We start from the raw sequence: 24,977 nt of genomic DNA, 5'->3' as shown, positions 1-24,977 counted from the left end.
CCCTAGCACGTGGTGAAAATGAAGGCATAAATTCACATGTCCAGTTTACTTTTCGTAAGAGTCTCCAAAGAATAATCTTAAGGTTGCTTACAGCCAAAAGTGGTGTTTCTCAAAGTATGGCCCCAAGTACCCCCTTCTTTTGACATCCCTGATGAGACTATTTAAAATACAGATGCCTGGGGCACTCCCCCAGAGAATTCTGATCTTTAGATCTGGATTTGAACCCAGAAATCTACATTTTAATAAGCCTCCCAAGTGATTCTGATACACCAGAGCAGGCTGTCTAGTGGGCAGCCCACTGACTGTAAGCTCGGGCTTACTCAGGGAAGACTCCTAATACTAACTTCAGAGTGAGCTGAGCCCCCCCAGCTCACCCACAGCACTCCATAGGCTGGTGTCTGCAGTGGCCTGTGTCTCCACCCACAGTCATTGGTTCTGAAAATGGAGAGCTGGCTTTGTGGGAATATAATTACACCATGAGCAAGAATGCTGAAAATCCTGACATAAAACACTGCTAAAAGTAGGATGAAAGGGAGAATCTGCCATGCAGCTGCATTTTTGGTCAGAGAGAGGGAAGTTTACAGTGTGTATCAAATGTTTTTAAAATGTACAAACCTTTTGAGCCAGCAATTTGACTTCAAGAAAACTATCCTTAGGAAATACAGAGACGACAAGTGCAAAGATGTGTGTATAGAGATATTCACTGCACCCTATATATAACAGAAAATAATTTAAACCAATCATCCAAAAATTGTAAACTGGCTAGATAAATAATGGAACCATAAAATAAAATGTTATTAACTACTACTATTAACTACTTTTAGAACTGGTGTTCTAAAAAATATTTAATGATAAGGAAAATGTTCATGATACATTGCTAGTAAATAGCTAGTTACAAAATAGCATTATTATTATATGTAACAAATATATCCTATTTATTTATTGAAGTATAGTTAATTTACAATGTTGTTAGTTTCAAGTGTACAGCAAAGAGAATATATATATTCTTTTTCAGATTCTTTTCCGTTATAAGTTATTACAATATATTGAGTACAGTTCCCTGTGCTATACAGTAGGTCCTTGTTGTTTACCTATTTTATATATAGTAGTGTGTATATGTTAATCCCAAACTCCTAATTTATCTCTCCCTACTCCCCACTCCCTCTATCCCCTTTGGTAACCATAAGTTTGGGGGGTTTTTTGTCTGTGAGTGTATTTCTGTTTTGTAAATAAGTTCATTTGTATAAGTGATATCATATGATATTTGTCTTTCTCTGACTTCACTTAATATGATAATCTCTAGGTCCATCCATGTTGCTGAAAATGGCATTATTTCATTCTTTTTTATGGCTGAGTAATCATTGGGGTGCATGTATTTCTTCGAATTAGAGTTTTCTCTGGATATATGCCCAGGAGTGGGATTGTAGGATCATATGGTAACTCTACTTTTAGTTTTTTAAGGAACCTCCATACTGTTCTCCCTAGTGGCTGAACCAATTCACATTCCACCAACACTGTAGGAGGAATCCTTTTTCTCCACACCCTCTCCAGCATATCCTATTTATTTTATATATATATATGCATAGTAATATAAATTATACAAACACATATTCACCAAACACAGGAGGGAGATGGAAGGATACTGATTAAACTATTAATTGTCCTCCCATTCCCCCTTTTATTACTGACAAAATCCATCAATGGATTCTAAAACTAGTGAGCAAATGTTTAAAGAGGAACAAGATTTGCATAGATTCAAAGATATTTATTAATACAAAAGGAAAGATAGTAACTTCATAGTGCAGAAACCCAGCAGATACCACCATAACCAAGTGATCAAGGTTAATAAAGCCATTAATAAGATATATCGAGACCATGAACCCTTGGATATGAGAAAAGCACACTTCTGAGGTACTGCTGCCAACAGTACCTAACTTCATTCCAATCAAGTAGCAATATCTAACAAACTCAAATCAAATTATATTCTACAAAATAACTAGTCAGTACTCTTTAGAAGTGTCAAGGTCATGAAAGACTAGAGAACTGTCACAGATTGGAAGTGATTAAGGAGACATGCTGATTAAATGTACTGTTTAATTCTAGATTGGATCCTGGAACAGCAAAAGAACATTAGTGGAAACACTGGTAAAATTCAAATAAAGCCTGTAGTTTAGTTAGTAGTATTGTACCAACGTCAATGTCCTAGGGGTGGGGAGGTGGTTGTTTTTGTTTTTTGTTTGTTTTTACTTTAACTTCATGCTTACGTTCTTATATGTTGAGTTTTATAGTATTTTTATTAAAGTACAGTTGATTTACAATGTTGTGTTAATTTCTGCTGTACAGCAAAGTGATTCAGTTATACACACACATATATATTCTTTTTCATATTCTTTTCCATTATGGTTTATCACAGGATATTGAATATAGTTCCCTGTGCTACACAGTAGGACCTTGTTGTTTATCCATCCCATATATAATAGTTTGCATCTGCTAACCCCAAACTCCCACTCCATCCCTCCCCCACTCCATCCCTCCCCCTTGGCAACCACAAGTCTCTTCTCTATGTCTGTGAGTCTGTTTCTGTTTCACAGATAAGTTCATTTGTGTCCTATTTTAGATTCCACATATAAGTGATATCATATGGTATGTCTTTCTCTTTCTGACTTACTTCACTTAGTATGATAATCTATAGCTCCATCCATGTTGCTGCAAATGGCCCTATTTCATTCTTTTTTATGGCTGAGTAGTATTCCATTGTATATATGTACCACATCTTCTTTATCCATTCATCTGTCAATGAAATGCCCTGGTTTTGATCACTGTACTATGGCATGTAAAATGTTAACATTAGGGGAAACTGCGTGAAGAAAATACAGGAATTCTTTGTACTGTTGTATTAGTTTTCTATTGCTGCATAAAAAATTACCACAAATTTAGCAGCTTAAAACAACACCCAATTATTATCTCACAGTTCCATAGGTCAGAAGCCTGGCATGCATGGCTAGATTCTCTGCTCAGGGTCTCACCGGGTTAAAATCAAGGTATCCATGGAGGCTGTAGTTCCCATCTGGGACTCAGGGTCCTCTTGCAAGCTCACTCAGGTCGTTGGCAAGATTTAGTTCCTCGAAGTTATAGGAAGAGTGTTCCACTTCCTAGCTGGCTGTCAGCCAGGGGCCACCGTTGTCTCCTAGAGACTTCTTTCTGGTCCCTGCCCATGGCCTCCTCCATCTCACAGCTAGCAAAAGTGTGTTGAGTCCTCATGCTTTGAATCTCTCTGACTTCAGCCAGAAGAAGTTTTCTGCTCTTAAGGGCTCGTGTGATTAAACTGAACCCACTTGGATATTCCAGGCCAGTCTCCCTATTTTAAGGTTTATAAACTTAAGTACATCCGCAAAGTCTCCTTTGCCATCTAACATAATATATTCAAAGGCTTCTGAGATTAGGGCATGGATATCTTTGGGGGACAATTTTCCTACCACAACTGTATTTGCAACTGTTCTCAAAGACTAAAATTAGTTCAACATTTTAAATTTAAAAGAGTGATTATCTCTTGGTGTTGATATTTTGGTGGTGGGGGGGGAGATTTGGTTTTTTACTATTTTCTAAGTCTCCTGCATTGATAATGTATTTCTTCAGTCATAAAGCAGGATATCTCTGTTGTCTTGAGAATATAGACATGCTACAATAATGCTGTGCAAAGTCAGACTGCATAAGAAAATCCTGCTGACTTCTTCGACAATCAGACTGGTTCAAAACAGCAAACAGGAATGCTGCCCTCCTGTGACCTCCCAAACCGTCCCTTCTTTCTCAGGCAAACACTGCTCAGAATTCAAACAGAATTCTAAAACTAACTTTTCCTGTCAAATAAGTCACTTGTTACAAGGTCTGACCCGTCAGAGAGATTCCCCTCAATATATTTTCTGAAAAGAACTTGTCGTTTGAGAAGTCGAAGGCACTTGAATTGTTTTTAGCAATAAGTCAAAATGTCCGACTAGTTTGTTATAAACAGACCTAGATATGTCATTTTCACTGAGCATTGGATCAATTTAGATGTTGTTATTCATTGAATAATAACAACATCATGCTGTCTTTCTAAAATTCCAACACAGAGTAATGAGACTAATTACTGGGTAAACTCAGCCCTGAGGAGGCCAAGGGGGCAGATATTCTCGGCAGCTGTCCAACTGGGAGAGTCTGGAGAAACGGCAGATGTTGTACAGAGGCTGATGATGATTCAAGGCCCAGCCAAGAGGATCAAAGGATGAGGAGCATCCTGGGAAGAGGACAAGGTGTTCATTTTTCCAAAAAGAAGAAAGTGGGGGAGGCATGGATTTAAATCTGACAAATGTTCCAAAGGAAAAGCTCAGAGTTCAACAAGAATGTTAGTCTGGAGGGCCAGAAAAAAGGATGCTCTGAAGATGTTATTTTAACTTTTTATTTTGAAATAATTGTAGATTTACATGCAGTTATAAAAAATAATAAAGATCTCTCTTTTAACATTCAGTTTAGAGGGTTCTTTATATATTATAAATACTAGTTTTTTGTTGGACATGTAGTTTGCAAATATTTTTTCCAAGTCTATAATTTGTCTTTTCATCCTCTTCACATGGGCTTTAGGAGAGCAAATGTTTTTAATTCTAATAAAGTCCAGTTTATCAATTTTTCCTTCTATGGATCATGCTTTTGATATCAAGGATAAGAACTCTTCGCATAGTTCTAGATCCTAAAGATTTTCTCCTTTGGTTTTTTCCTAAAAAATTTATACTTTTGTATTTTACATTTTGAGTTATAGGCCAAGATTTATTTTTTGCCTATGTCTGTCCAACTGCTCCAACACTATTTGTTGCAAAGCTATACTTCCTCCATTGAATTGCTTTTGCACTTTTGTCAAAAATAAGTTGGGTATATGTGTGGGGTTCTATTTCTGGGTTATCTATTCTGTTCCATTGACCTATGTGTCACATCTTCATTTTGCACTGGGCCCCAGAAATTATGTAGTTAACCTTGTTTACAGGTCAAACCCTCAACTGAGTAATCCCTCCAACTCACACCTCCACGCTACCCTCATCTGCCACCACTTCAGGGCACAGAAAAATGGATAGCACAGGAAATATCCAGCCCTCGCTCTGTGGCTCCTGAAGGAAAACAAATTGCCCAGGTACTGTAGAAAGACTGTCAAGAAGTCACCCCACGCAGTCACCTCACTGAGCAGAGAGGGAGGCCTACACACATGCAGAGCTGCCCAAGCATGAGCAAGTTCACAGGATACAGAATGCACTATGCAAACACCTCCCAGGAACTTAGCACACAAAACTAACCCTGAAGACGATTAACTCAAAGAACACAGGAACACTTCCCTACAACGACTTCTCATGATAGCAAGTCAAAGAGAAATGAATTCAATAAAGCTCAAGGACAAGATGGAAAACAACAAAATGGTATGAAAAGGAAGAGTACAGACAGTGAAACTGAGGACCAAAACATTACAGAACAAATCAACACGTTAGAAATGGCGAGAAACAGGCTCCACCACAGCTGATGATCAAATTAAAGACATATGGGGAAAATGGGCTTGCAGAAATGGCAAAGAACAAAGATTCAAAAGTCAAAAAAAAAAAAAAACATTAAAGCAGTTGGAGGGAAACATGGCTATGGAGGTCAGGTGGAGATGATCCTGTATTAGGATGACTGGTGTTTGTGCAGGGAAAAACCCAACAAATGGAACAGAAATTTTCAAAGATGAAACACAAGATAATTTCCCTGAATTAGAAAAAAAAAAAGTCTGGATATTGAAAGGGCATATCACTGTCAACTGAAAAAAACATACAACCTAAAAGCTGAGAATTATATTTTATTCAGGAACATTACTGAGGACTATAGCTCAGGAATCAGCCTCTCAGAGAGCTCCGAGAAACCGTTCCAAAGAGGAAGGGAGGAGCCCGGATGTAAAAGCGTTTGTGCGAAAAAAAAAAAAAAAAATCAAAAGAACATCAAAAGATTACTGCTAAGCACAAAAAACAGACATCTTAAGCTAATGATTTTAGTGCTTTTCTATGCTGGAGAAGATGCAAGAGTCTGGGCTCATTAAAATTATTTCTTTGGGGACTTCCCTGGTGGCACAGTGGTTAAGAATCTGCCTGCCAATGCAGGGGACACGGGTTTGAGCCCTGGTCCGGGAGGATCCCACATGCCACGGAGCAACTAAGCCCATGCGCCACAACTACTGAGCCTGCTCTCTACAACCCACGAGCCACGGCTACTGAGCCCACGTGCCACAACTACTGAAGCCTGCGCACCTAGAGCCCATGCTCCGCAACAAGAGAAGCCACTGCAATGAAAAGCCTGCACACCGCAACAAAGAGTAGCCCCCGCTCGCTGCAACTAGAGAAAGCCTGCACAAGGCAACGAAGACCCAACACAGCCATAAATATATAAATAAATTTATTTTTTAAAAATTATTCCTTTGATACGCATCTTAACTATCTAGGGCCAGTATCCTGTTTTTTCTCCATCCTGAATTCCCCTCAGGATGCACTATCAGGGCCGCTGCAGTGCCTCATGATGGGCAACATTTGTTGTTTACTGGAATGGCAAGCAACAATAATTTGTCCACACCACACAACAAGAAATTGGATACAAAAAGCTCAATTTCCTACCACAGCTACTGAACTTCAATCATAAGGACTTCCTCAGGTACCAGGTAGAAGAATCTGGATGGCCTCAGACTTCCCCACAGCAGCAGTCAAAGCCAGAAGACCACACAGAAATGTGTGCTGAAGCAGAGAATGTGTAACAGGTGCATTTGTGTCTGCTAGGATGGTCATTTAATGTTAATGGTGGTTACTTCTGGGTGGTGGGATTTAGGGAGGGTTATGTATTTTTTTTTACATTTGATCATGCAGTTTTCTGCATTATCTGAACTCTTTAGAATGAACAAATATCACTGTTATCAAACTAAAAGGGTTCTGGGTCCCAATTTCCATTGTAATACAGATGACAGGGTTGGGGGGAGGTTCCTCCACAGCAACAATTCTCAGGATACCAGCGAGGTGGCCTACAAATCAACTAAACTCTGACACGTTCTACCTGGAGACAGCACCATATCCACAGGTTAAGGGCTCAGTCCTACAAGACTTTGTCTCCCTGCCTTACTTCAAATGCCAGTCACAAGCCCAGGCTATCACCTGGCTTCTGACCAACTAGCTATACATTGGAGGTTCCAATGACCCCTGCATTGGGTTGGATCAATGTGCTAGGGCAGCTCACAGAACTTAGAGAAATATTTTACCTACTAGATTACCAGTCTATCATAAAAAGATATAACTCAGGAAGAGCCAGATGGAAGAGATGCATAGGATAAGACATGGAGAAAGAAAAGAAAAAGAAGCAATTAAAAAAAAAAAAAGATATGGAGAAAGGGCACAGAACTTCCACACTCTCTCCAGGAGCACCACTCTCTCCAAATCTCCATATATTCACCAACTGGAAGGTCTCTGAACCCCATCCTTTTGGGTTTTTATGAAGGTTTCATTACGTAGGCATGATTGGTTAGATCATTGGCCATTAGCTACTGATTCAACCTCCAGCCCCTCCCCACTCCCAGGAGGTCAGCGGGGTGGGACTAAATGTTCCAACCCTCTAATCACCTGGTTGGTTCTCCTAGCAACCAATTCCCATCCTTAGGTGACTTCCAAAAGTCAGTTTACTAATATAATATAAGCAACACCTTTAAGCTCTCACCACCTAGGAAATTCCAAGGGTTTTGGGAGCTGTGAACCAGGAACCACAGAGACCACATATTTGACGATCTGAATGACAGAATATATATTTCTTATAAATCACAATATCACACAAACTGACAGTGATTTTTCTTTAAAAAAAAAAAAGATTTAAAGCAAATATGCAAAGATGTTAGCAGTGGTGTAGTCCTAAGTGGAAGGAATGTGGATGACTGTTTCCTCCTTTGCTGTGCATTTTTAATTTCTAAAAATTAACAAATAAATAGGAGCAGAGGGAAAAATGTTCCTGGCAAAAGAAATGGCATGAACCTAGTAGAAGAAGGAGGTTGGTATCATCCAGGAACTAAGAACAGGACAGTGTAGAAAAGAAAGTCATACAAGATGAGGCAGAGGAGTGGGAAAACCACCAGCAGAGCTTGCAAGCCACAATGGAGACCTGGAATGTCATATAAAAGCTTGCCCCTGATCAAAATTTAATCTACTCCACAAACTTCACTTTCTACCCTCAGCCCACAACTAAAAATAATTTTTAAATACTGAAAAATTAACAATTTTCAGAGTTGTCTGCACACCTCCATGGCCAAAGCAATGCACTTCGAAGACAACTCTAACCTTCAGCCTGCTTATAGTACCACCTTTCCTCCTAAAATAGTCCTTCCTGTGTTCTAGGATAGTTTTAGTAAAAAGGTTATACTAAAGATATTAAATGTGTCACATAGTTAAAATAATGTTAAATCAACTCCAACAGCTGCAAATGAAAAATTACCTTGGTCCTATATGTGAAACTCTGTTTAATGTTTCAGAGTTTCTCCAGCAACTTCATTCCAAATGTCAGCAAAGACAATAGTCAAACATATAAAACTAGATGGCAGCACTTGCCTGCCTTTTTAGGCCACAAATGGCAGGCACACTGCTGTCATCTTTCAAACATCAAAAATAATTAGGAATCAAAAGAAAATTGTATGAATTTGTATGAATTTATACAAATTTAATTTTGTTTACAAATTCCAAACAGGGCAAACATCCGTACATACTTTTTTCTTACTACTCAATTTGCCTAAGTTAAGTATGAGTTCATGAGCTCTTAACAGCTATACTTGTTTAGATATGAGAAAAGGAAAAGATCCACAAGGTCAAAAGGATTTTTATTAAAACCATTATGGATCCCATAAGGACCCAGGGCAGGATGCAGACCCTAAATGAAGAGCTTGTGGCTACTCTGCTCGCACCCTGGAAGTCCCCCCTAGCCTGACCTCTGTTTTCCTGCAGCCAGGCAGGCATCCACCTTCTCAGGAGCAGACACCCCGCGCTCTCCTGAGAAAACCAGTGGTCCAGAAGCTCATAAGGCCCGGGTCTCTGTTTCAAAGTCCCACCAAAGGGTTGGTCCACAGTCATCATTTCTGCATGAAATCCAAGCAGTCAAGTGAGAAATAAAGTAACATTGTATTTCTATACCTCTTTATAGTTACCAAACATTTCCTTTCATATGCATCATCTCACTTAATTCTCACAACACTGTAAGGCAATTATCAATATCTTCATGTTACAAATGAGGTACTAAAGTTCAAAGATACTGGGCATCTTACCTGAAGTCACACTGGCAGAGCTGAACAGAGCCCAAGTCTTCTTGGCCCTGAATTCAGGGGGCTCTTCACTTCACAATATTTAACAAAAGTAGTTGACCACCCTATCCCTAAAGGAGACCCACAGCCACTATCCCTCTTCCACCCCACCCAGTTACTATTCTGTCACCCTATTTTTTGCTTCCGTAACCGAGCAGGACCCTATGGGGCCTTCCCGGGACAGACCCTTCCCCCATATCCTCTGCTGTAGCTCCTCTCTGAAGTACTTAGATAATAGAATCTGATGCACACTTCCTGAGTTGTTTTACAGATGCTAAGACCACCACCAATTGGAAGAAATTAACTACTTGATGATCATGAGCCCCCAGACCTACTGGCACCTAAGGATTGATCATGTTAATCCCTGTGACACCGCCCTGTTACCTCACCATTAACCAATCAGAGAATTGTGCATAAGCTGATCACATACCCTGGGACCCCCCCCTCCCTCACCTGGGCTTTAAAAATGCTTTGTGGAATCCCTTTGGGCAGCTTGAGGTTTTAGAGCATGAGACACCCATTCTCCTTGTATTGGCACCTTGACAATAAGCGTTGCACTTTCTTTCACCACAACCCAGAGTCAGTAAATCAGCTTTACTGCGCACAAGTGATCAGACCCAAGTTTGGTTCAGTAACACTTCCAAAATTATTTTATGTATTGTCTGTCTCCTTCATCCTCCCTTATTTTGAACATATCTTCTAGAACATGTGTTCCACCAGGGTAGGGACTTTGTCCATCTTGTCCACTGCTGAATCACCAACACCTACAGCAGTGCCCAAAACATAGCAGGCATGCAATAAAAATGAAATAAATAAATGAATGAAAGAAAAATTTCTGGGGCACAAGACTTGTCCAATGGTCTTAAAACCTACAGCATGCCTAGCACTTACAGTCATGTGGGGCATTAGACGTAATATACTCTGAGACTCCTGGCTGGATCAAGAAATCCACCCACTGTTGTGGTCTTCCAATAAGACTGGTCTTCCAGAAGACCTGGCATCCTCAGTTCTATGCATCATCACATCACATCTGGCTCCAGGAAAATTCAGTTCTCATTTTCTTAGGAAAATCTGGTTTTGTAAGATATCCCTCACGTTTTCTGGCATATAGTTTTACTTATCTTCATTTTTACTATTAAATTAACACACACACATACACACACACACATACACACACACCCTTATTAAGGGTCTATTACTTGCAAATCATTAGCTTGATATAGTGAGACAGAAAAAGTAACCTGACTTTTTAAAAATAGTGACTTGATAGCAGGGACTCTGGTTTAAGGAGTTCACAAATTGGTTGGAGAAAAAAAAATGAAGACGTAAGCAAAAAGAAAAAGATATAAATAACAGTAACATAAAATATCATGATACAGTGGCACAAGATTAGTTGCCAAATTAAATATGAACTAATTATTTGCTCTGGAAATTCACAGGAAGGATACCTGAAGTTGGACTGCAAAGAAAAAACTTCAGGAAAGACAGAAAATGAATTCGAAATAGCCCTTGAAGAATGAATAGGATCTATAAAAGCACAAAGAGTGAAAATGTCACGAAAGCTCAAGTAAACTCGTTTTGCTAAAGAGGAGAGTATGGTTTAGTGGGTAATCAGAAAGAAGGCCCACAACAGAATGAGGCCAATTCAAGTAAAGACCATTAATGCCAGGATGAGAAGCCTAATTTATAGGCAATGAGAGCCACTTAAAGGTTTAATGCAGGGCTTTCCCATGATCAATGTGGTATTTTAGGGAAATTATTCTGGCATGGTGTGAGACTGAGGATGAGAGGAAGCTCTCACTAATCCACTTGGCCTCCCTGTAGGGAGCTTCCCTTTTTTCTTTACACAAGCTTTGAGAACAGAGTTATCCCCCAACAACAGTTTCTGGATGAACATTTCCAGGATGCTCACTGTTGCACAAACCTTGTTTAACTGGAAGAGACCACAGACAACCAAATCACAGGCTGACACCTTCAAGCTCTGCTTCACAATGAGGCTGAAGAAGACAAGTCTTCACTCAGCCTGTATCCAGTGGGCAAGCAGGCTCTGCTCCCTCCATTCTGTTCCCTCCTCCCCAACATCCAGACGACACACCAGCATCTCTAGGCTACCTCATTTTGTTCTAGTCAGGTGCGCTTGTTAATTTTCTTTTAATGAGATCTGTGAGTATAATGTAAAGATCCTGACGCTGTTCCTCACCCCATCTCCTTATACCTGACGTCAGTGCTCATGCTATTAGGCCCTAGGACTTTGGGGCTTCAGATCCTTCTGCTTTGCCTTTCTTTGGCTGTGACAGCAATGGTCAGCTCTTTACAGCTGAGACAAAGAACAACTATTTGCATCTTGGTCTCTACTCTTTACCTTTTAGGCCCTCCTCCTCTGAGGCAGATGCTACAAAAAGAAGAATGCTGAGATGCCATTACTATGTGATGAGAATAAGTTGTTTTTACTCTTCAAAGCACTGTAAATACGGGAGCAAGTCTGTGCATTCTGCAAAACAGCATCTTGAGAAAGAAGCCCACTCCTACACTGTGCTTGGCATAAAATAAACCCACCAGCAGAAAAGGAGGAGATTACAACTCTAATTCTTCATTCTCAGACTTGCCTTTATTTTATTAAACATTTTAAAGGACATAACAGTTAACGATATATCTTCCTGCTCAAATATTATCAGTATCTCCTAAACTCTCCATATAAAATCCTTTGAAAGAAATTCATATTGGGGGGAGTGTCTTAGGTAACAGGTTGTCTTCTAAGCAGTTTTCACCCATTATTTATTTAATCTTCAAAATAAATAATTGATGAACCCTTCTAGATAAGTACTATCTCCATTTTATACATGAGGAAACTAAGGTTAAAGAATTTGAAGTGACTTGGCAAAGGTAACAAAGAATGTAAGTAGTGGACGCAAGAGTCAACCTAGCCCCATCTTCACTGTACTACCCAGCCCACCCTGCCTTCACATGGCATTCAGGCTCTGAACAGTATAGCCCCAAACTGCCTCTCCAATCTAGTACAAATTTTTACATCTTTTATTTTGTTATATATACAGTCAGCTCTCCATATCCATGGGTTCCACATCCACAGATTCAACCAACTGCAGATTGAAAATATTCAGAAACAAACAAATAAAAAAAATTCCAGAAGTTCCAAAAAGCAAAACTTGAATTTGCTGCATGCTGGTAATATTTACATAGTATTTACATTGTATTTACAACTATTTACATAGTATTTACACTGCATTAGGTATTTTAAGTAATATAGAGATGATTTAAAGTACACAGGAGGATGTACATAGGTAATATGCAAATACTACACCATTTTATATAAGGGACTTGAGTGTCCACGGATTTGGGTATCAGTAGGGGGTCCTGGAACCAATCCCCCATGGATACTGGGGGATGACTATAAATCAAAGTTGTTTCTCCACTCTACTTTCATTATTTCAAAAAAATCATAGAAAATCAATAAGCAGTAGTTGCTAAAGTTGAATATACACATACTTTACAACCGTGAAAATTACTAAGGGGAAACCCCCGTTTAAAATGAAGCCCGAAGCCCTGAAGGGACAGCTCTTGAGCACTAGCCCTCACTGCTGTCTGCCGACCCCAAACAGGAAGAGAGGGAACTTAGATCTCCAACAGGAAGATTACTACTTTGCTACTCCAAAAGAGGAAAGAAGATCTTCTCCTTGCCCAGCAACAGCCCCAGGGTGAGAAACTACCACCACTCAACCAAAAGAAACCATCACCACCCTGAATTCTCTCTTTCCTCCAATGGACTTTCTTTCAAAGCCGCTCCTCCCAACTTCCTCCTTTTTCCTCCAGAAAGTAACATTCCTCTCCTTTGCCAGACTTGCCTATGGTTTTGCCATAGCTCGCACATCCTGAATGGCAATTCTTCTACTATTCTCAAATAAACCCCTTTTGCTGGTAAAATACTGGCTGTTTTATTTTAAAGATCAACACAACCTAGAAATTCTACTCCTAGGTAAATGCCAACAGAAACATGTGCAAATGTTCATCAAAAGACAGGTACAATACTCATATATTAGCAAAAACCCCCCTGCCAGAAAAGTCATAACTCAAATGTCTATCTACAACAGAAGGGGTAAATATTTATACGAGGAAAATATACAATTGTAATGAGAATAAACAAACTGCAACAACAACATACATGTGAATCTCACAAACATAATGTTGAGTGAAGAAGCTAGGCACAAAAAAGTACAGACTCTGATTCCATTTATATAAAGTTCAAAAACAGGCAAAACTTATCTATCATATTAGAAATTAGGATAGAGGTTATCTACCCCCAGGTGAGGGGGAGCAGATATGACTGGAAGGGAGTTGACACCTTAGCACAAATCAAGGCAGTGGCACCAAACTATTAGAGTCATTGTATTCTTCACAGCCATGCCCTCACATTGAAAAAAACAAAAACAAAAACAAAAACCAAACAAAAAAAACAGCTTCACTAAAGAATGTTCTTGATGAACAGTAAATATTAACTTTTTTTTTTTGCCACGTGGCAGACCTTGTGGGATATTAGTTCCCCAACCAGGGATCGAACCCACGCCCTTAGCAGTGAAAGTGCAGAGTCCTAACCACTGGACCCCCAGGGAATTCCCTATTATTAACTTTATTAAATCTTGCCCTTGAACATACATCTTTTTAATATTTTAATATAATATGTAATGTTTGATGAAATAGGAAGTATGCATGAGGCACTTCTATTACACACTGAAGTACAATGGTGGTCTTGAGGCTTGAGGAAAAGTACTTGTGTGAAAATCTGAGTTGTAAGCCGATGTAGCCACTCTTTTGATAGAATGTCATTTTTACTTAAAAAATGATTGACAAGGTGTGGTTATTCAGTCTTGGGTATCTGGCACACATTTCCTCAAAAATGAACTAAGTGAGCCTATTACTTCAAGGAAAACAACTGACAGTATTCAATGGCAATAAAAAATTCAAGCTTTCAACAAAAATTATTCTGGAAAACTTATACCTGACACAAAGAGCTTGACAGTTTCCCACTACTTAAGACTCTTCTGATAGGTCAGCGGTAGGAGTAATCATTGTAGGGCTTTTTTGTTTTGTTTTTGTATAATGAAACATGTTAACATTTGGAAAATCTGCAGAACTCAATGAGCAGAGATCTGGAATAGGTAAACCCTTAGAAACAGGTCAAGTGATTGAGCAGGAATGGAGAGTGACTGCTAACGTGTATGGGGTTTCATTTTGGGGTGTTGGAAATATTCTAAAAATTAGATTGTGGTAATGGTTGTACAACTCTGTAGGTATGCTAAAAAATCATGCACTTTACACTTTTAATGGGTGAATTGTATGGTATGTGAAATATATCTCAAAAAAGTTATAAATTAAAAACTGTACCACTGTAATAATATAATATCTGAAGTTTACTTAAAGAAAAAAAAAACAGGTTGTCAACCCACAGACCATGGTTTACTGACTCCTGTTTTACCATTATCTTTGAGTTTCTCATTCTAGAACATCTTTGGTGCCCAGTATTTCAAAGTCTACCTTTAATTTACTGTTTTTTCTTACTCTTCCAACATGCCCTCCTTTTATCTGTACATCAAAACAATTTTCTTTAAAGTTGGAGCTGCCTGTATTAGTAAAATGAGCATACTTCCAACCCAATACCTCCCAACCAAAACACGTACACACACACAACAACAACAACAATAAAAGATATCAGATGGGGCTACAGTCATCTGAAGACTTGATTGGGGCTGAAGGATCTGCTTCCAATTCACTTATGCGGCTGTTGGTATGAGGCCTCAGTTCCTCGACTCAAGGATTTCTCCATCAGTCACCTGAGTTTCCTCATAGCTTGTTAGTTGACTTCCTCCAGAGCAAGCAAATCGAGAAAATGAGCAAGGAAGAAGCTCTGTGCCTTTTATGACCTAGTTTCTGAAATGTACAACATTACTTCCACTTTATCGTATTTGTTAGAAGTAAGTAGCCAAGTCTTGCCCACACTCAACAAGAGAGGAATTAGGCTCCATCTCTTGAAGGGAGGAGTATCAAAGGATTTGTGGACATATCTTAAAACCACCACAGCCTCCTTGGTAGTATACAAATAGGCTCTCATCTCCTCCGTGGGAAGGCAGAGAAATGGGGGACCAGGCTCAAGACTTAACCGTCAAAACAGCCAAACTCTAAAGAAGGATAAATTCCCAGTGAAGGTAGGTCTGCTGCACCAAGGTCAGGGCCCAGTTGGAAAAAATTAGATGGAGTTATCTGGATTGAAGTCCCTGAAAATCTTGAATTCCTAGATTTCTATGAACCCTCTGAACCCATTAAGAGCTAACCTCTTGGGACTTCCCTGGTGGTCCAGTGGTAAAGAATCCACCTTCCCATGCAGGGAACGCGGGTTCGATCCCTGGTCAGGGAACTAAGATCCCACATGCCACGGGGCAACTAAGCCCACGCGCCACAACTACTGAGCTCATGCACCTCAACGAGAGAGCCCTCAAGCTGCAAACTACAGAGCCCGTGTGCTCTGGAGCCCACATGCCACAACTACAGAGCCCACACGCCCTGGAGCCTGCGTGCTACAGCTAGAGAGAGAAAACCCACATGCCACAACCAGACAGAAGCCCACGCCACAACTAGAGAGAAGCCTGCGCACCACAACGAAAGGTCCCACGCGCCTCAACAAAGATCCCGCATGCCGCAACTAAGACACGATGCAGCCAAAAAAATAAAGAAAATTAATAAAGTAATAATTTTTTAAAAAAGAGCTAACCTCTTGTCCCCCTGCTTGCTTGGAGATGATGCAGAAGCTGCTCCCCCACAAGACAATGGTCACCCAGCCAAGCCCATCTCAGTGGGGGTGTGGATCCTCAGGATCTGCCCTTCCTGGCTACCAGGATTTTAATCCCAAGCCTGTGATTTAATCTTAAAATTAAGATTAAGTCACATTAGAACCCACTGAACCTGATAAGGGAGGAAAGAAACTATACCCCAAAGGAGCCATAAAACCTACCCAGCATGTACCAGCAAAGACCAGGAAAGCACGTGTGAGATTGGATTCTAGAGTGCTTAATCAAGAGGACTGGAACAAAAGTTGAAGGAGGGAGAGTTTATCCATTTGCTAGCACTTTCCCAGGATACAGGACTTAACACTCACTTCATTACGAATACAAATAGGCAAGCTACAGATTGAGGGAAATATTCTCAATACATGTATGTATCTGACAAAGATCTGTATCTAGAATATATAAAGAACTTCTACGACTCAATGATAAACAATTTAATTTTTTCAAAAGGGCTTTAGTAGATAGTTAACAAATGGCCAGTGAGCACATGAAAAAGGTCTCAACTTCATAAATCGTCAGAAAAATGCAAATTAACCACAATGAAACACCTCTGCACACCCATTAGAATAGTTAAAATGAAAAAAACTGACAACATGAAGTGTTGGTAAAGAGAAGAAACACCTGGAACGCTCATATTTTGCTGGTAGAGTGTAAAATGGTACAAACACTTTGAAAAACTGTTAGGCAGTAGTAGAAAACTACTTGGGAGTAAAATGGAATGAATTGATACACATAACAACATAGATTAACCTCAACAACGCTATGCTGAGTAAGAAAAGCCAGACACAGAATAGTATATAGCACGTATTTCCACAGAAAGTCTAACACGGGCAAAACTAATCCATGGTGATAGAAACCAGTAATGGTTGTTTCTGGAGGTGGGATTGACTGAAAAGGGGCACAAGAGAACTCTCTGAGAGTGATGGAAATGCTCTGTATCTTGATAGGGCTGTGAGTTACATGGGTATATGCATTTGTCAAAACTGGCGATCCAGTGGTTAGGACTCAGTGCTTTCACTGCCGCAGGCCTGGGTTCAATCCCTGGTCAGGGAACTAAGATCCCACAAGCCACGTGGTACAGACAAAAAAAAAAAATTTTTGATTGAACTGTACTCTTAAGATCTATGCATTTCACTATATATAAATTATACCCTAATTAAGTTAAAGAGTCAAACTCATCATTCTTCTTTCCAAACCTTTTCCTCCTACTTTTTATCTTAGTTAACACATCACCATCTATTTAGTATTCTTCAAGCCCAACTCACCCTAGATTTCTCTCTCCCTGTTCCTGCCACCTTCATCTACTCTATATCCAAACCCTTCAGAGTCCATCTTGTAAATAACTCTCAAATTTGTCCCCTCATTTCCATCACTAAAGACCCAGGCTTAGTTCATACTTCTGGACTAATGAAGTAGACCTACAACTGGATTTAGCCTTTCCTCATTAACTCTCTACAATGCCAACAGAGTGATCTTCCTAAAATTCTTAGTTTATTATGTCACTCCCTCACTAAAACTTCTTCAACAGATTTACACTACCTGTAAAAGAATATCTAAACCCCTGGGAGAACAACAAGCCAAGAGCTACCCGGTCTAGTCTATGAATATGCCCAAGGGATTTGATGTCCAAAGTCATCTAATCCCCAATTAGAGGCCTGGCAGTCCTTGTTTTCTATCTGGTGAACTATGTGTTCATGTCTCAACTTCACCTGTGATAACCTGGATTTCAAAATCACCTCAGTCCAGTAACAAATGCTCATCCTCTTCCCTATCTGCCTCATTGAAAGGAGTCTCCATCTCCAGCCACCAAGACTCAGAGCCTGGAAGTATCAGCTCTTCCTTCCCCTCCTCTCTCACACCCAGGCACAAAAGTCCTGCCCATTCAGCCTCAATAGCTGTAATCTTAAAGAGAGGTGACAAGGTCCACACTGGCTGCCTTCTTCGACTGTCAGGACTGTGTCACCTCCTTTTAAGATTACAGCTGTTGCCTCTTAACAGGTTTTCTCCACTTTAAATGCAACTTAGAGGACTCACATCCAACACATTAACACCCTGCATGTTTCAGATTTTCAGCATCTCAGAGATTCCCACTTTCCCTGGATATCACCATATACCTGTTGCTTTATTTGGAGTTTTGTATTACAAACTTCAAAAAGATTAGCTAAAAAATGAGGACTCTTAGTAATTAAATTAACTGTCCTTTTTTTTTAGTATTCCCTTTATCTCAAAGTTAACATCAGAGGCTGATCTAACACCAAAACAAAGGCTTACTTTCACCTCATTGAAAATGTTCAAGCATAAATTGAACTGTTTTTTGGGGGGATGCTATTTATAAAAGAAATGTCCAGAGCATGGCAGATTAGAAGATATTACCTCTGGGATGCCTTCTTCCTAAAATATTTTTCTAATATTCAATGTGGCGGATTAAAGATGGTCATAAGGCTTCCCTGGTGGAGCAGTAGTTAAGAATCCACCTGCCAGGATGAGAGTGGTCCTGAAAGAAGACATGGCAGCTGCAAACCTGGAGGGGCCAGTGAGCAGAGGCATGGGTGTTTGGCAGACTGGATCTGAGTGTTTCGTAGCTGAGTGACTTTGGGTAAGTTGATCAATGCTTGCGTCTCACTTGGCTTCATCAGTAAAACAGAAATAAAAATGCCCACCTCTCAAAAAAAAAAAAAAAAAAGAATCCACCTGCCAACGCAGGGGACACGGGTTCGAGCCCTGGTCTGGGAAGATCCCGCACACCGTGGAGCAACTAAGCCCATGCGCCACAACCACTAAGCCTGCACTCTAGAGCCCTCGAGCCACAACTACTGAGCCCATGTGCCACAACTACTGAAGCCCGTGCATCTAGAGCCCATGCTCCGCAACAAGAGAAGCCACCTTAATGAGAGGCCTGCGCACCACAACAAAGAGTAGCCCCCCACTAGCCGCAACTAAAAAGAGAGCCTGCGCACAGCAATGAAGACCCAACACAGCCAAAAATTAATTAATTAATTAATTAATTAATTGATTAATTATTTTTTAAAAGATGGTCATAAATTGACATTCCTCCCATTAAAGGTGGGATGTTTGTTACCGCTCCTTAAATTTGGGCAAGTTCTATAACTGCTTTGACCAATAGAATACTGCGGGAGTGATGCCATGCCAGTTTCTGGGCCCAGCCCTTAAGGACAAGCAGCTTCCATTTCCATTTCTTGTGTCTTGAAATAGTGGCTCTTGGAGTCCTCAGCCACCATGTAAAAATTCCAACTATCCTAAGGTCACTGTGCTAGAGACACATGTAAAGAGGCTGTGAGACTACATCAGTAGAGAGAGATGCCCATCCAGCTCCCAGCCGAGGTCTGAGACATCATGGAGTACATATAAAGGAATCTTCCTCACTGCATTCTGTCTGAATTCCTGGCCCACAAAACTGCAAAAACAATTACAAAATGACTGTTGTTTTAACTCACTTGTGGGGGGCAGTTTGTTATCCAGAAATTGATAGCTGGTACAATAAAAACCTGATAGCATTATAAGTTTTAAACAGAATTCTCCATTCTACAGAAATATACTGCTAGTGAAAAGAATCTGATTATACTTTTCAGATATCTTTATGAAGTCATAGAGTGAATCTATTAGATATGAAACAAAGATAAAAGTGGGAAGCTTGTTTTAAAAAAGAGAGAATTAGAGGTTAATATTGGAATTCTACCATTATTTTGCTCTTCAGAATGCACATCTGGGAGAACATGTCAAATTCCACTTCTGGATGACTCCTAAGTTCACGCTTTTTCAAAACAAAGCATTTCATTCATTTATTTATCCAGTGAATATTTATTGGATACCTACTATGTGTCAGGTTCCATTCTGAATGCTAGAGATAAAGTGATGAACAAAACTGACAGTTCCTGTCTTCTGGGAGCTTACAATGAGTGATAAAATATAAAAAGAGAAAATCAATAAGCCACATTTGGGCTCAAGAATAAGAAAAGTATCTCAGTAGACAAGGTACAGATATAGGTACACAGTGGTGGCAGAAGGGCAGCCCCAGGGCTACTGGGGCCTAGGGATGGAGCCCAGCACTGGCAGCCAGGCACTCAATTCCACTGGGGGAAAGAAGTCATGCTCGCTGCAAGAATAGAGTCCCACGCCAAACTCGAGGCTTGAGGCCCTTCCTCTTAAAAAGAAGCTGAAAAAGACAGCTGCCAACTGGGGCTAGGTGTCCTGATGTCACAGGTAGCCATGGGCCTGGGGAGGTGAGGAACAGAGAATCCAAGACAAGCTGGATCCAAGATTCCCAAATATGATCAGAAAACAAGAACAGCAAAATATCATAAGAAGATCTGGTTCTGGGCTGGGGGTGGGCAGGGAACAACATGTGATGGCAACTATACGTCCATAAAACCACTAGGCAGGAAGGAAATAGAAAACACATCCATAAAGCTGTGTATCTACTCCTGACAACATACAAAACATATACCACTGAAACTGAACATAACCAGAACCTCCAAAGTCCATCTACAATGCTTGGCCTATGTAGAAGAAAAGTAGTGGTATGCTATTTTGTAATGGAAGTTTATGCTTTGGTTTGTCATTTATTGAGAGTTTTTATTCTTGTTCCTAAAGTGTTCAACAAGTACTACAGTGGAGAAACAAAACTTAGCAGCCTGCCGAGCATCAGGAGATGTCTGGTGGTCATGGCTACTTATGAGTCTACTCAGCAGGCCAGCAGCTACAGTGCAGCCCTGGAGAGGACCATGGGGCTGGCCGGAAGTGAAGATGGGTCTCCTCTTTAAGGGGAGGTGCTGTAACTCTAAGGAATGGATAAAAATTACCATAAAATTGCAGGTATTCTCACATACAGATTTGACTCCTTTAAGACAAAAATGAAATGAGGAGTGTTTTGGACCACTAAGTTTTTCACAGCTTGATGGCAAATAAAATAGCAATTTCCTAATCCATGTCTTTTTTTGTGTGTGTCATTAAAAGTTTGATGTTCCATTTATTCAGGTCTTCTTCTATTCAGTCAATGACATTTATAGATTTACATGTAAGAGTCTTTCAGATTTTTCATTAAGTTTATTGCTGAGAAGTTTATGGTTTTTTATATTATTGTGAATATGATTTTTTCTCCCTTTCTTTGGAAATAGAAACCTATTGATTTTTTTTTAACATCTTTATTGGAGTATAATTGCCTTACAATGTTGTGTTAGTTCCTGCTGTATAACAAAGTGAATCAGGAATATGTATACATATATGCCCATATCCCCTCCCTCTTGCGTCTCCCTCCCACCGTCCCTATCCCACCCCTCTAGGTGGTCACAAAGCACCGAGCTGATCTCCCTGTAATCCATGTCTTTTTTAATTCAAGTATGAATGAACACATCAGGTTGCCCTGAGTAACCTTTGCTTCATCTATGAGTGAAGCAAATTAGTATCCAGGGTCCAGACATTTTATTCCTTTTTTTTTTTTTAAGCAATTGAAGTAAATGTCTAACTACAGTTTGACAAGGAACTAGCCTAGAGGCAATACTGAATAGTCAAGAAAAGCAGAAGCTCTGAAGCCAGGCTGTGGAGATTCCTACCTTGACTGACTCTGCCACTTAACAGGTGTGAAATCTTTGGGAGGCAACCTTTCTTCTCTGTGCCTCAGTTTCCTCAAGCACTCATATACTATATTAGGTCGGGAAGGAACAACTGTATTTAAACCGAAAACTCCCCACCCAGGAAGAAGCAAACCACCCAAGTGTTGCACTTCTTTTTCAACAGCGCTCCTGAAGCCGGCGAGAGGACGCGGAGAGCACCTCCCGCGTAGTTGTCCCACTCGCGGCGGGACTCAGGGGCTCGGTCCTAACTGAGTTCAGGGAACCGGAGAAGATCATTCCACTCAGCACCGGCAACACCCTGCCTTCCCTTGAGCAAACCAGTTGGTGTGAACAACCCCGGGCGCCCGCAACAGCCCCGCCACACTCACCCGCGGGCGGACTGTCGCTCAGAACCCAGCACCGGCGCCTCCTGAGGCGGCCCTGGTCGGGAGGCGGGAAGATGACTCAGGCCACGCCTACCTACCCTCGGGGCCGAACCTCACTGCGCCCTCCCCCCCCCGCCCACTTCACTGCGCCTGCGCCCGCGCCCGAAGCCGCGGGGCAGGTTGGGAGGTGTCGGTGGTTTCTTGGTTGCATCGGAGGTTGGGTTACTTGTTGCGCTGCTCAGGTGTTTGCCGCGGCTTCTGGATGTCGCTTTTGCCACAGCTCCTGTTCCACCCGTCTTGAGCCTCCCAGCATTACCGGCCCCCAACCCAGAACTTTCCTGCCGCGGCCCTCCGCCGGATTCCAGCAACCAGCCAGTTAGCAACCAGTCTAACGCTACTGACGCCTCCTCTCCTCCTGTGTACCTGGCACTACGCTAGTTCCATGTATTGTGTCACTTTAATACCCTCTGCAGCTGACAGTGAAACAGAGAAGGTAAAGAACTTGCTTAAAGTCACGTACCCAAAAATGTGCTGGAGCTTGAAGTTTATTGCAGGCTGCCTACCACACTTCCACCTCACATGGCGAAACAACAGAACGCCTAGCCAAGTGTCATATGCTATACATAAGTTTTCACTGTCTCTTAAGTCCTGCGAGGGCAGTATTATCTCCACAGCTGAGGATTCTTCAGTGACTTGCCCAAGGACACCAGCCCAACTTTGGTGGCAATACCTGGGTCACACGTGGCCTGTGTGTTTCTCCACACTTTTTTAAACGGCTTTTTTGAGGTGATATACTCAAAATCTGCACATATTTGAATTGTACAATTTGATTTTTACGTATGTATGTATACGCCTCTGAAACCATCACAGCCAAGAGAGTGAACATACCCATCACCCCCAAAAGTTTCCTTCTGCCCGTTTGTAATCCCTCCTCCCAGTCACAGCCTACTATACTTACCCCTCAGAGAACCATAGATCTGCTTTTGATCACTATAGATTAGTTTGCATTTTATAGAATTGAATATAAATGGAATCACATACTATGTGCTTTGGGGGAGGTTGGGGTGAGTCAGGCTTAATTATTTTGAGATTAATCCATGTTGCTGAGTATATCAACAGTTCAGTCTTTTTTATTACTGAGTAATAGTCCATTATATGGATATACCACAAATTGTTTATCCATTCACACACTGTTGGACTTTTATGTTGTTTCCAGTTTCTGGCTATTACAAACAAAGCTATCAACATTGATGTACAAGTCTTTGTATGCAAGTGTGCTTTTATTTGGATTAAAACCTAGAAGTGAAATGGCTATCATATGGTAGGTTTACATTTGACTTTTTAAGAAACTGCCAAATTATTTTTCAAAGTGATTGTTCCATTTTATATTCCCACCAGCAATGGATGAGAGTTCTAGATCTTCCATATTCTCACCAACGCTTGTTAGACATTCTAAAACGTGCATAGTGATATCTCATTGTAGGTTTAATTTGCATTTATCTAATGACTGGTGATGTTGAGCATCCTTTCATGAGCTTATTTGCCATCAATATATCTTTTTTTAATGAAGTGGCAATTCAGATCTTTCGCCCATTTTTTAAAATTAGGTTCTTCATTCTCTTACTATTCAGTTTTGAAAGTTCTTTACATAATCTGGATATATCTTTTCAGATAATGTGATTTGTGAATATTTTCTCCCAATCTTCTGGCTTGTCCTTTCATTCTCTTAAAAGCATGTTTCAGAAGCAGACATTTTAAATTTTGATAAAGTTTAACTTATCAATTTTTATTTATAGATTTTTTTTTATGTCATATCTAAGAAGACTTTGCCTAACCCAGGGCCCCAAAGATTTTGTCTATTTTTTTCTCTAGAAGTTTTATAGTCCTAAATTTTAAATTTATGACCATAATCTATGCTATATTAATTTTTATATACAGTGCAAGATATGGATTGAAGTTAATTTTTTTGCATATAGAAATCCAATTGTTTCAACCATTTGTTGAAAAGATTATCCTTTCTCCACTGAATTGTCTTTGCCACTTTGTTGAGAATCAGTTGATTGTATAAATGTGGGTTTATTTATGGAATCTATTCTGTTCATTGAATTGTTTTTCTGCCTTGACATTGATACTACATGGTCTTGATTACCAAAACTTTATAATAAATCTTGAGATCAGGTCATTTATTTATTTTTTTTATTTGGTTGCACCGAGTCTTTGTTGCGGCACGTGGTCTCCCTTAGTTGCAGCTCGCCAGCTCCTTAGTTGCGGCTTGCAGGCTGCTTAGTTGTGGCATGTGAACTCTTAGTTGTGGCATGCATGTGGGATCTAGTTCCCTGACCAAGGATCGAACCCAGGCCCCCTGCATTGGGAGCTCAGAGTCTTATCCACTGTGCCACCAGGGAAGTCCCAAGATCAGGTGATTTAAATCTTCCAACTTTGTTCTTTGGTCTCAAAGTTCTCTTGGCTATTCTATATCCTTTGCATTTCCAAATGAATGTTAGAATCAGTTTATCAATTTCAACAACAGAAAAAGAGCCTGCTGGGATTTTGATTAGTATTTCAGTAAATCTGTAGATCAATCTATGGCACACTGACACCTTAAAAATAATGTCTTCTGATCTATGAATATGTTATTTATCTCCAGTTATGTAGGTATTCTATAATTTCTTTCAGAATTGTTTTGTAGTTTTCAGTGTACAGGCCTTGCACATCTTTTGTCAGATTTATGCTGAAATATTTCATACTTTTTATGCTATTGTAAATAGTATTGTTTCTAAATTTTTAATAGCTTATTGCTAATATATAG

General features: G+C 40.2%; 1 protein-coding gene across 4 annotated transcripts in view; it reads right to left on the bottom strand.

Moving 5' to 3' along the window:
• Positions 1 to 22,263, bottom strand: part of LOC309648816 (uncharacterized protein) — a 211,750-nt gene extending 189,487 nt beyond the window's left edge. For 2 of the 4 annotated variants that reach the window (XR_014256806.1, XR_014256807.1), the window contains exon 1: positions 22,172 to 22,219. The gene's annotated coding sequence lies outside the window, so the exon portion shown is untranslated. Of the gene's footprint in view, positions 1 to 22,171 lie in introns of all 4 variants that reach the window. The other 2 variants (XR_014256804.1, XR_014256805.1) reach the window with 2 other exon arrangements.
• Between the last annotated feature and the right edge of the window lie 2,714 nt (positions 22,264 to 24,977).

Source organism: Balaenoptera physalus (assembly GCF_965194825.1).
Source record: "Balaenoptera physalus genome assembly, chromosome: 19".
Classification (NCBI taxonomy): Eukaryota; Metazoa; Chordata; class Mammalia; order Artiodactyla; family Balaenopteridae; genus Balaenoptera; species Balaenoptera physalus.
Note: the sequence above shows the minus strand (reverse complement) of the source record. Positions and strands in the feature narration are given on the sequence as shown.